The sequence below is a fragment of the Aythya ferina genome, assembly GCF_964211825.1.
Source record: "Aythya ferina genome assembly, chromosome: 1".
Taxonomy (NCBI): domain Eukaryota; kingdom Metazoa; phylum Chordata; class Aves; order Anseriformes; family Anatidae; genus Aythya; species Aythya ferina.
In genome coordinates this window covers 139,798,703-139,811,087 of record NC_140296.1, presented here as the reverse complement: position 1 = coordinate 139,811,087, position 12,385 = coordinate 139,798,703, and positions in this window count along the sequence as shown.

Below are 12,385 nucleotides of genomic sequence, written 5' to 3'. Positions count from 1 at the left end.
GAACAGATTAACTTGATTACTGAACTCTTCCTCCCTTAAAGCAGCTTGAGGCATTGTTTTTGGCAAAGTTATAAATGATTGAAAATAAGAATTATAATTGAGAATGTTAAGCAGTCATAACTTTAGTTTTCATTATCAGCTCCATCTACAGTACTTCACAGTACTTTTTGACGTAAAATCTAGACTGAGGCCATGAAAAGAGCAAAGTGATGAGTGCTTGTATTTATCACTTTGATATCATTCTTATTTAAACATTACTTAACTAGCAGAACATCAGGCAGAGTTTGTTGCTGACTGCAGTTTGCCATTCAGAACCACTTCCTCCCAAAAGAAATGATGTTCTGTTAAGTGTTCATACAGCCTTATATAAAAATGGTATTTATAATCAAAGGGTAAAATTATACGGTCCCAAATATTCCTGGCAGACAAAAAACTTTTTAAATAATCTGTTGAGACCCTCTATCTAACAAGGTGGTAAGAATCGTTTGAGTGGTGGGTAAAAAAAATAAAAAATAGTTACTTCTGTTTCTCTTCAAGAGCCAGATGCTGAAGGCAAGTGATTCCACTCTAATTTTCTTCCTCTTGCTCTGTTTTTTAAAATATGTATTTGTAGTCTTCATTACTGTGGAGGAAAATCTGAAAACATGACCCCAAAGTACTCTAGAGGTTCAAAATCTATTGCTTTACTTAAAGAGCATTTCTTGATTTAGTAGACTGTTGTGTCTGACTTGTGATTTAAAACAAACCAACCAAAAAAAAAAAAAAATCCAACACCCACAAACAAAAAGAAAGCACCTTACAATATTGTGTTAGGAGGGAACATGAGGCGTGGTAGCATAAGAACAGAAGCAATGTTGTATGGAAGTCAATATGTACAGCTGTACCTGATATAGAATTGGATACTCAGACTTGCACTGTAATATCTTCAATAAAGCATAAGAGTAGATATCAAGAACATCTAAATCCTGATGCTTATGCTGAGTTGCTGCTTAGTCACAAATTGTACATGCTGCTATTCCTGTATTTGTCTCTTGGGGTAACATTTTCTGCCTGTGCTGATGGGATATGGTTCCTTACATTAATCTGTTCCTTTCTGTTCAGTTCTTTTGGAGGGGTTATGTGTACCTAATCCTCATCATCCATTCTAAGTATTTTATGCTGGTGCCTAGAGAAAAAATCAGGAGAAAGGCCAAATCCTTCCATCACAACCACAAGGCAGTTACAAGGCTATTTGGCAGAAGCTATGTCAGTAGGGTTTGGGGGTGGGACATTGACAGCTCCAGAAAACTGGCATCTCACTGGACAGAGAAGTGTGGAACGAGTGCCCAGCTGTAGATTCTGGGTGCACAGGAAAGTGATGAATTTAAACAACACTCTTCACAATGAGAGAAGTGCTTGCAACATTTGCAGCATCTGGGATCTCGGTGGTTATATGATATGCCTTTATGCCTTTATTAGCAAATAGAAACTATGTTCAGAGAGGGGTGAGGGACTCATCACATGATCTACTGAAGGCATGGAATTAATTCAACCTGAATTCTCAAGCCCAGGAGTTGGATATCTGATGAAGTGAATTGTCAAAATTTCTTTAGTCTTTGGAGAGTTAGCACAGTAAAGGATGAGTATGTGGGTACTTCCAAAAGTATTTGACTCTCCCCACTGCCTACAAGGGGTGACAGATGACACTGTTTGGTGAGATGAAATTGGGCCCAGGCATCTAGTTGCAGGTGTGTGGGACTTAAGCCTTCTGCATAATCAGTTGAGAGGGTGGTTTCTTCTGTGAATAACTGAGACCACTTCAGCTTGGTTTCCATTATAAATTAGAGAAAAAAGCCGTCTCTACTTTTATCTGTATACCTTTACCTATATAGGATGTGTGCATTCCTAAACATGTGCCTCAGCTATACACAATGACAGTGAAACTTATACAGGATGCACATTCCTGTAGCTCCTGATGATTTGGCAACAACAAGCAAAGTTTGTTGTAATGTTGACTTATAACCTCATGTTATCAGTAGCTTTCACATCAACCTACAGTATGATGTATATTCTGACTTAACCATATGATACATTATACATTATACATATTATACATTATACATTAATGATGTATATTCTGACTTAACCATATTTTTAATCTTAAAGAACATGTTTGGTGATGATTGCACATTTTTATGCTAGTGACTATCAATAAAATACCTGGCCTTTTCACAATTCCTCCAGAACCTGAAATAAAATATATGCCTTGAACTCTTGCAAGTGCCTGTTTTCATGGATTGTATGGAACCAAACAATCCAGTAACAAAACTGGGGCAGCATGTATGCTTTCCTATCAGCTCCTCTCAGGCTGCTGCAGGGCAAAGGGCCTTTTCTACATTAAATATGTCCAGTGTGCTAAAAGGTTTGTCTAGGGCCTTAGCCAATACAGCTTGGCTAGGGTCTGACATGGCCAGCCAAGCCTTTCTCCCCACTAACCTGACTACCAGGGTTGGCAGCTGCCAGGTCCTGTTGTCCTCAAATGGAATATTTTTAAAGGTTCCTTTTCAAACCATCATCACTGACTGTCACAGAGCAAACCATGATTTCTAGGTCAACAGTTCTGTGTATATCGCATTCATGTGCCAGCCCACCCTTGTAAATTCTGTGCCTGACAAGACTGCTTTGAATGAAGTCTCTCCATAATTTATTTGCGAATGTGAGCAATGCTTAGCACCCTCCTTTTGTCCAAGTTGAGTTGATTCTTCAGACTTGGACTGAAGTAAGCAGCTGATCTGTACATCCATAAGATTGGCAGGATGCTGTGTAACTCAGCTCACACAGCATATGGCCTGATGGTTTGAGAAGTTACGGAGTTGTTAGCTCTGTTATTGCCTTACAGAGACACTGAATTTAGAAAATAAAACCAGTCTTCAATGCAACATTGTTTCAGGATGTCTTTTTTTAGGCAAAGAACTATGTCTCTTTTTCAGGACAGCAGAATGTTGTACGTATTGAGCACCACCTGTGTGTCTGGGATAGTACCCTTCATAGCATAACATCCTTCATCACTGATTGTTGAGGAAATACCTGCACCAGTAGTCCTGAACCATGGCATGATTAGAATGCTTGCTTTAAAAGTTCTTTCTTTTTTACAGGCTGGCAACATCAGACTCTCCTTCTCTAATCTCATTCCAAATTCTGGCCTTTGTTATTAATTAGAGGTCAACTTTATACTGCCATTGATTATGTTATTCACTAGCACTTGTTTAAATTATCAGGCCAAAATTGAAAACCTAGTAATGAACTTGCCTTGAGTTATAGTATGAAGGTGAAAGGCAAAATCAAACCTTCACCTAGACAGGAGTTATACATGCAGTTAGGCAAAGAAAATGGTGGGCCCAAACATCTGGATTCTGCCTTTGAAGTGTAAGTTGACCAAAGATCATAAAATGCAGGCTGTGGTGGTGATATGTAGTATTAAAGTTGAGATGGCTGAATTTTATTAAGTCTAAAAAGAGGCTAAAATCATCATCAGCTGTGAGATGAAAGTTGCTGCTGTATATAAATGAGAAAGTATATGTATTGACATGGTTCTTAATATGAGGATTCAGACTCATTTCAATATTTCTTTAACTGCACAAAAAGATGGTTTTAAGGCACCTTGCTTGGGAAGCGAAAACTTGATTGATTCCATGCAAAGGAAGGATTTTAGACATACAGCTAGATAGTAGCTTATTTTAAAAATATACTGTTATCTTAAGTAATGGTGTATCTTTTTGTCATTAAAATTGGTCCATCACTTGTTAAAACAAAATATCAGTGGCTGTTGTGGTAAGGAATAAATCTTGCCTGTTCTTATGTCTTCAAGTCTGATGCAAGCCCTAGAGTCTTCTGTTGGTGAAAAAGGTAAAATGCCACCCCAAGGCTGTTTGCATGGAGATTTTTTCAGAACTTGAGATGAACAGAGCCACTGTAGGAGAAAGAGCTCTCTGCTTTAGACTGTAGGTGAAACAAAAACAAACTGAGCTACAGTGATGGTTTCATTTGCCATCGTTATTGTTCTGGGAATCTCAATAACTCTCTCTGCAATGGTTGCATTTGGGAAATGAGCTGAAAGGGGAGGGCAAAGGCTGATAATTAAACGGAGACTCTGCATCCATGATAGCAAGAACCATTCTTGTTGGCTTGTATGATAACACATATTTCTCCAGTGATGATTGCATGTAATTTGAGATAATTTTATAGAAGAAGGGAACTTGTGAAGAGTTCTGTGAGGAAATTGCACATGGAACAGGGCTGAAGCCTCCCCAGCTTTTGGCATTGGTGAGAGTTGAAATCATTGCAACTTTTCTATCTGTTGGTGAGAAGTCAAGACTAGCTAACATTTTCCCAGGGCTGGGAAATAGTTCCAAGTAAATTTCTCATCTTCAGAACGGTGTATGCATGTGATGTTCTGTGGTGGTTGTTCTGTTTTGTTTTGTTTTGTTTGTTTGTTTTTTCCCCCCCTCATTGTGATATTGGCAACATTGTAAGGTTCACTTTGCATCCAGTTACAATACTTCTCCTGACATTTTTTTATTTAAAGGTGAAGCATGGATATGTATACATACCGTGATTCTCAGGATGATAAAGTGTTTCTTTTTACAGTTAATAAAGGTTTTCTGTTTTTATCCACAATGGATAGTTAAGTGGAAAGGTATTGCATGTTGATGATATCCAAGAAATATTTTGGTGATCCTAGGGATTTCCTGGGGCATCCTCAGAGGTGTTGGTGCAGATGGTACTTTGTTCTAAAGAGAATTCATGTTTTTGAACTTGATTAGTATGGCTTTTGACTTTTCTTGATGGTGGATTATACCTCAGGTGCAAAGGGGTATTGTTTAGATAAGACGTTTAAAAATACTACAGAACTGATGGCTTTGTGTTTAAAGTGTTTTCTGTTTTAACATATGCACTTACAAGTATGTTCAACAGCCAACTTCTGAGAGCATTATTCCTAATGGAATCAATTTTAGTGGAAGGAAATTGTACTACCAATATCCTGTAGTGATCTAGTGAGTGATAGAAAGCACAAACACCAGTAGAATGGCTAAAACCTGATCCCATTGCAGAGAATTGTGGCAAACAGCAAAAAATAGAAGGAAGGAGAGGGGATGGAAGATAAAGGACTGACAAAACAATACAAAGAAAAGCAAAGGAAGTGAGATAATTTATCTTTGTTGCAAGAGCCTCATGTCAGTCATTCACAAGAAATTCTGCCTTTGCTGAAGAGCAGTGAGGAATCAGGACACAGCAACAGACATGAGAGAAGAATCTTCTCAACTGAGATAAAATGTGAAGCTCTTTAAAAAAAAGAAAAAAAAAAAAAACAAAGAAAAAAAAAGTTGCATTTCCTGTTAGTTCCCACCCTCACCTAGCATCCAACTCTAATATTGTCCTGGTTTGTGTAGTGTCCATATCTGACTACTGGGAAAGACTTCTGCTTCTATTCACAACAGTCAAGAAGTGCAACAGCACTGTAGCACATTTGAGTGTGCATTGCCTCATTGAGGGACACTTTCATTAGGGACAGGAGTTCATGTATCTTCATGTTAGCTCCAGAGAGAAATTGGCCTAAGCAGAGAACAGTTAGTTGTATTAAGCTGTGTATGTATGTGCTGTGTTTTGGTGTAGTTTGCTGACAGCTATTAACTGGACCTAATCTGTCAAACTCATTTTAACTAAGACCTGAAATATAATTCTTAAATTCTGATCTTTAACGTAAAAGCATCACAAAGCTACTTGGCTCTTAACCTTCTGTTTTTCAGCAAATAACACCTTTTCTTTCCTAGTTTTTACTTATTTCGTCTTTAGTAACACTGGTTCTTTCAGTCACTGTTTTGGCATTTTGAGCTTACTTGGGAAAACAAACAAAAATACCACAGTAGGACTACTGAAACTCTTCATTAGGTATAATGTTATCATGCAGTTACTGCATTGACATATACTACGTAGCTGAATCTTTATTCTTATCTGCTACAGAGGTATTCCTAATTGTATATTTCTTACCAGTTTGCCACCTTAGATTATGCTTTTCAGATTAATTAGAAAATGGGAATCACAATTGTTAAAGATTCCCTGATAATTTCATAAGAACATGAGTTGTGATTTTGGGAATAGTTTGTTATCTAGCTAATAGCTATTAGCTGACAAGATTCCCAACTACAGGCTGCTCTCACTTACTTCTGTTTCCAGTGATGGACAGGGAAAAAGCAGAGATATAAATTTGTCCAAATCTCAAATTATTCCTCCAAGTTTAAGGTAGCTCTCTTTCTCTTGCAATGGGTTCTGTTTGTCTAGCCTCTGTCTTCAATTTGTCTTTTAACTGTTGTAGGGTTGGTGAGTGAAAACTGCCTTCTTCATTTGGTTAGAAATCTGTTAAAAATATTCTGAGTAGAAGCTGAAAATGCAACATGACATTCTCTTGCTGCTGAAATGCTTTATGAACAGAAGCTTGTCTTCTTTATTCTTCCTGGTGGCAGTATAATGTACAGAGATCCATGCTAAGATAAGGATCGTTCTTCATGTAGTTGACCAGAAAAATTCAAAAGGACAGGGTGATTCACAGGTCTTCATCTTTTCCTTTAAGAAGCAACAGAAGGCTATTTTATATCTTTGTGAATCTTAATTCTGGAACATCATCTTGCTAGTACCAAAATTACTGAGATTTGACAGTTTTTCACGGTATTTTGCACTTCTTTCACTTATCTGAACCATCGATTTTCAGTTTGAGATCTCTAGCCTGTGTATGAGATTTAGGTGGTATTGAGTGTCTAAAGATTGTATAACATTTAAGTTACTTTTTTGTTGTTGTTGTTTTTGTAATGATTAATAAACATTTAGAGGAATACCTTAGATATAAAAGTAAGTAACATGTAAAATATATTGTGTAACTCTTGGCATCAGGCCTGGTAAAACTTCTCTAAGTTTCTGTTCTACTTCTATTGGACACATTATTCTTTCTGTCCCTGAAAAAAAGGCACACACAATAGATGTTACAATAAATTATACTTTTCTTATGGTGAATGATTAAAGAGGATTGAACTGAGTTTGCATTACAGTCCAAGTGCTGTCCCATAAGAAATCTTATAATTAAGACCCAGTAACTCATGTGTGGTAGTAAATACTAATAAAGAAACCATTGCTGGGCTGTCTTTCACAAATCAAGAGTTTTTGGAAGATGTTAGAGGTACAGAGCAGTTCTACTTGCAAAGATTGTTATTAGCATTAAATTTTAGTTCTGGCTAAACCCTGAATGTGTGAAAACAAGGGAATAAAGGATGACTTTTTGCAGGAACTTTGCCCGGGACATGGCTGAAAGAATCAACTGCATTAAAGTATACTATACCTAGGTTGATGATATGAAGATATCATTTTGCCAGATACTGTTGTGACATCTGAGGTAGTGGGTGGGTGGGAGGGAAGAGGTGTCATTTTGCTAAATAATTCTGGCTGTGTGAGTGTCTTGACCATGCTTTCAACCCAGAGAAAGCATAAACATAGTGGTTGTTACTACCACAAACAACGTCAGCACTCTTCTGAGCAAAAAGTGCCTGTTGCAGCCTTGAATTTACTCATGCAAGAGAGTTTCATGGGAAAATGATCTGTGTAATTCCTTAGAGAAATGAACAATGGCTTTTTTATGAAGTTGCATAGCTGTTGGATATTTTATTGCCAGTCTTGTATGATGCAAAATTTCTCTCTTGAAAGTCAGTTTATTACAAAAACATGTTAAGTTACCATATTTACCATAATCAGAGTGATTGATTTAACTGATATGTATAATAGAAATGATAGAATTAAAAATGCCAGTGGAACCTTAATTTAGTTGTTTTTTGCTTATGCCCTACAATACATCTTTAATTATGTGAATATGTACTATTCTATTCATGCAGCTGTAAGCATCTCTGCAAGTATCCAGAACTTCTGACTCCTTGTTTACCTGCAGGTCCTCTACTGTTCTGAGTTCTTGATATCACTGCCTAATTTAAATTCTGGTATGCTGCCAGACTTTGCTTGTGCTCTAGCAGTTTGCATGCCTAGAACTACTATGTACTCTTCTTTGTGCTTCCAGATGAAATTGCACTTATGTTCTGATTCTTTTTATTTCCAGAGATGTGAAGGCCCAGACTTAGTAGTATAGAAGTACTGTGGGCAATGCCAAATTGGTGGTTAAACAGGATCATACCCACAATGTTGTGCAGTGTTGGGTTCAAATGCATGCTCTAGAGGTAAAAGATGGAAATGTGACTTATGGCTGTGCTTCATCCACCCTCTAAACAGAGATGAATCAGAAGTATTTTATTTATTTATTTATTTATATAGGACATTCCCCCCAAATAATGCTGGTCTAAGCTGTGAAGGTAGTATGATAGTTAGGGTGACTATATAAATTGTCATCTGGTGCAGCATTTGAGAGCCATGAATTCTTTGATAGACAGGATACCTGGCTAAGACGTTGCTGAGATGGAAATGGCACCCTTGCTCTGTCAGCTTGTCTTCTCTCCTTGAAAGCTCTGCTTGCTAGCAGGGAAGGTAGTAGGGAGTGGTTATATTAACCTTAAAAGTTCTTATCTACATAACATGACCTGGTGGATATTTTCTGCTAATTAGGGTTGGTGCAAACTTCATAAACATTCATACTAGTTTTTGAACTTTTGTTCTTCTGTCCTCTAAATTTCTACCTCTCTTGAGATGTTAATATGAGAGTGCTTGAGGAGATGCAAGAATTAGGCTGACAGCAACAGCACATCTTTCTCCAGTATTCACTCATTCTCTCCAGCTGAGCACAATCCACTCTTGTAGATACGTCCTATTTGCTTGCTACTTAATCTGACCCAACATATGTCTCACATCAATATCATGTTGGTGGACATCCTAACTGTGTTAGAGTAAAAATAAGCACCTTATCATATTTCTGTTGCTTGCAAATCACAATATTATCACAAGGTCTTAGTTATCATATGCATATTACATTTTAATGAAATGAAGATTTGACATGGATCATCTGTGTAAGTTAGTTTTCAGTAAGACTTTTTTTATAAGTATATATTTCTGCATTGTAATTTTTATCACAACTGTATTTTAAAGAAGAGCAATTGAAGTAATAAATAAGAACACATTGCAAAGAGCTATTAACATCACTAACTTTCAATATGCTTCAAATTCATAGAAAAACAGACTTAACAGAACAGCAAAATTTCAAGGTACCTGTACAATATCTAAAATTTTAGATTTAAAATAAAAACGAACAAAACAAAAACAAACAACAAATAAAACAAAACCCCACAACCCTAGGATTCAATACTTCTAACTCTGCTAAATAGGGATGTGCTTTCTGATGCTCTTCCACATGTATATGTCCTTCCAACTGCTCATAAGTTTAACAGCTTGGTAAATCAAAACAGCAGTTTTCTATTGGTCTCTCCTTAGCCTTTTGGCTTGACTGGTCATAGAAAAGAAAACTGTAGGAAGAAATAGAAATTATATCGGTTGCTATTTATCTCTGTTTTTGTTTTTAAGCAGTCTAAGTAGAGCTTATGTTACTGTGCCAGTTGTGCCACAGTTTTAAACCACAAGAAGCAACAAAACCTGCTATATCAAAAATGTTTACTATTCTTCCCTCAAAGAACATACAGAAGCTATCCCATAGGAATTTCTTTTAGATGGGGTATTCTATAGGCTGCATAGACAGATTTTTAAGCTACCTCTAGCTAATGATGAGGTTATGTCCATTACTCTTGTAGATACTTGGCAGCATGCTTGCTTTGCATCTTGACTCTAATACTCCAACAGCTGAGATGTGCAGCTACTAAATAGGGATAGCAATTGGCTAGCCATGGCTGTGTTTTTCTCAAAGCTTATTCAGTTCTTGTCTTAATACCCTGTTGTTACAGCTCAAGACTAAGCTACAGAGGTTTTTTTGACATCAAAGGAAATATTTTCATCAGGCTGAAGTTCTGCAGCTGTTCCTGGGCATATTATCTCTGCAGCACCACTCTCCAATGCCAGCTAGTTCTTGTTTCATGAGCCCAGAAATGGCTTTGTACAGAAAGGCTGTTCCAGAAAACTGTTGCTCTTGAAGTCACTATTCACTGTCTCTCACAGTCACCAAAAGCAATCTGGAAATGCAATCAGAGAGAATCAGCAGTAGTTATTGCTCCTTTCACAAATAATTCAGCCAAGACTACCTGGTGGTGTCACAGGAGCTGCTCTGAAAGCTGCTGCTGTTTGGTGGTAGCATGTTACTTATAGCCAACACTGCCTCGTGGTAGTGCTCATGGTAGTGTATGGCATTCATACTGGTCTGTTGAGTCTGAGCATAGTATCATCTGCTTTGAGGAATGGCAAGGAAGATGATGAGCATCTGGAGAATTTTATCCCCAGATGTGGAAAACAATCAGGGCTCCCTAAATTATGTTCTTATGCCAAAAATCCCAGGAATGTCTTAGGCTGGCAGCAATGCAGAAGAGAGTAGGTTACCTGGTCATATAGCTGTGTTCATATGTGAGAGAGCATCCTCCTTTCCGTTCATAACATCCTCTCATTATATGATTCTTATAAAGTAAATGCGTCTGTTCATTTGGACAGGTCAGTTAGTACAAAGCAGTTGCAGCACAGCCTCATAGTAAATCTCCGTCTATAGACAAGGAGACATGGATAAATAAATCAACCTCCTGTGATTTTTTCAACCTGTGGTTTTCATAATTCATTGCAATGATATTTGAGGCATTATTCATGGGTATGAAGGATCTCATTCACTGGACAGCCTTCTGAAGTGATCATTTGAATGCACTGGCTTGTTTCTGTGTATTTTGAGCCCTGCTTTCACAATGATTTTTGTTGTTTCCTTAGGCAGTAACATAGATATGTTTCCCTGTAACTTACTTAGGACCTGGAAAGCTGATTTTGGCTGTACGATAGCAAATAAGATGTTTACTGTCACTGAATGTCTCCTAAGTACTGGACATTTGAAATTCTTGAAACACTAAAAAACAGTTTAACTCTTGTCCCTCTTGGTAACCATCAGATCAATACTTCCCAGAGTTGCATGGCTAAGAGCAGAGCCATCCTCAAGCATAAGCTGACCAGGCAGTTCAGGGCAATAAAATCACCATGGTTTGTCTGTTGATTTTGTCATATTCTAGAGGCCTGGGAGGCCAGGTTACTGTCTCTGCTATACCAGTGAAGAGCCTCTAAGATGACAACTTTGACTGGGAAACTTAGTAATTGACAAAATAATTAAAACCAAAACAAAACAAAGAAGCAAAAAACAACAACACACAAACAAGTGTGTAGCCTTAGTTTTATTCTACTAGAGACCAGAGACTCTGGAGTTGTTCTAACAGCCTCTGTCCTCACAACTCTTCTCCTCAGCTTAGAACAGTTGGTCTGAGCCACTTACCTTGTTTATGCTGATGATGCATCTCTAGCAAACTCTAGTAGAAAGCATGAAATATATGAGTCTCTCCACTTTTCTTTCATCTTTGTGAGTTCTGTTGTGAACTTCACCCTCCGCTCCTTTTGTGTTGGCTAGTTTTGCTGTTGGCTAGATGCAAAGACATACTTTTTCGGCTCCTGCTCCTCATGCTCTCCTCCATTCATAGTACAACATCAGGGCAAATTCTTCTATAGTGCTTAAAGTTCATACTATTCCTTCGATGTCTAAAGGAATGCTGAGTGTTATCATTCCCTGTGCTTGAAAACCTAATGGTACTGATGAGTGGAGGGATTTAGGGAATTATAATTGGGAACCTGATTGCCAAGTTCAGAATAAAATTGTGGGTGGAAAATTCCACTCAGATGCTGTCTGGTGCCTATGATAGTTCCCTTTCACATGGACTTTTCAACAATAATACATGATTATAAAGATTTCATTTTTTTTTGCCGTAGTTGTTTGTTTTGTTCTAAAGTTTCTATATGCTAAAAATCATACTTAAAATTTTGTAGAAAGTTATCCTATCCTCTACTCAATATGTACTGCTGCGTGTTTATAAGTAAAATTTTAATGGAAGACTGATAATAATAATATAATGTTTGCAGCATAGTAAACATCCTATGGTTCTGTGCAATAATTAGTTCCAAAAGTACATATCCTTTAAAATACAACTGCTTTTTCTTTTAGATGATGTGATTTAACAGGAAATGCCAGACATAACAACAATAGTATGTTTAGTACTGCCAGCTTTAATAAGACTGCATAGATAATTTAAGGCAAAGTTGAAAAAGTTGTCATAATAGTTAAGTTCCAAATTCATTTCTCAATCATTTTCATAACCAAACCTGAATACAAATATTGTTTTATTTTGTATTAAACTTTTTCAGTTTTCAGTTAATAAGGAACATATTTTCTTTCAAAGATGCAAGT